We start from the raw sequence: 889 nt of genomic DNA, 5'->3' as shown, positions 1-889 counted from the left end.
GAGAGGTTTTCACTATAGGGCGCGTGCGCTCGCCGGACAGACAGAGAGAGACAGAGAGATAGAAAGCGAGAAATCACCCCCCAGGGGGGATGGCCACGCTGCAATCCCTTCTCCTCCATTCTCCTCTTGGGATCTTGGGCACGCATGCACACGCGCCCGGCGTGAGTTTTAAGCCACCAGGTCCGGGACTCAAACCGTGGTTGACTACGTGGGAGTCCAGTGACATAGCCATTACGCTAACTGCTGGTCCCCATTTTGTTTGTTTCTAGTTTGAGGCTATTAAAAATAAAGTTGCTATGAACATCTGTGTACATTGTTTTCATATATGGACAGAAGTTTTTAATTCTTTTTTTTTCTTGGCGAGGTTTTTGCTATAGGGCACGTGCGCTCACCAGACAGACAGAGAGAGACAGAAAGATAGAAAGCGAGAAATCACCCCCCAGGGGGGATGGCCATGCCGCAATCCCTTCTCCTCCATTCTCCTCTCGGGATCTTGGGCATGCATGCACACGCACCTGGCATGAGTTTAAGCCACTGGGTCCGGGACGCGAACTGTGGTCGACTACGTGGGAGTCCAGCGACATAGGCTTTACGCTAACTGCTGGTCCCCAGAAGTTTTTATTTGTATGGGATTAATGCTCAGAAGGGTAATTGGTGAGTCATATGGTGAGTATATGTTGAGTTTTTCTTTTTTTAAAAGTTGGCTATAGGGGGTGTGCATTCCTCAGACAGAGAGATGGGGAGAGAGAGAGAGAGAGAGAGAGAGAGGAGAGAGAGGGGAGAGAGAGAGAGAGAGAGAGAGGAAAAGTGAGAAATCACCCCCTGGGGAGAAATCACCCCCTGGGGAGATGGCCATGTCACAATCCCTTCTCCTCCATTCTCTTCTTGG

Source organism: Tupaia chinensis, unplaced genomic scaffold (assembly GCF_000334495.1).
Source record: "Tupaia chinensis unplaced genomic scaffold, TupChi_1.0 Scaffold000253_1, whole genome shotgun sequence".
NCBI lineage: Eukaryota > Metazoa > Chordata > Mammalia > Scandentia > Tupaiidae > Tupaia > Tupaia belangeri.
The sequence above is the reverse complement of the archived record's forward strand: the minus strand, read 5'-3'. Positions refer to the sequence as shown.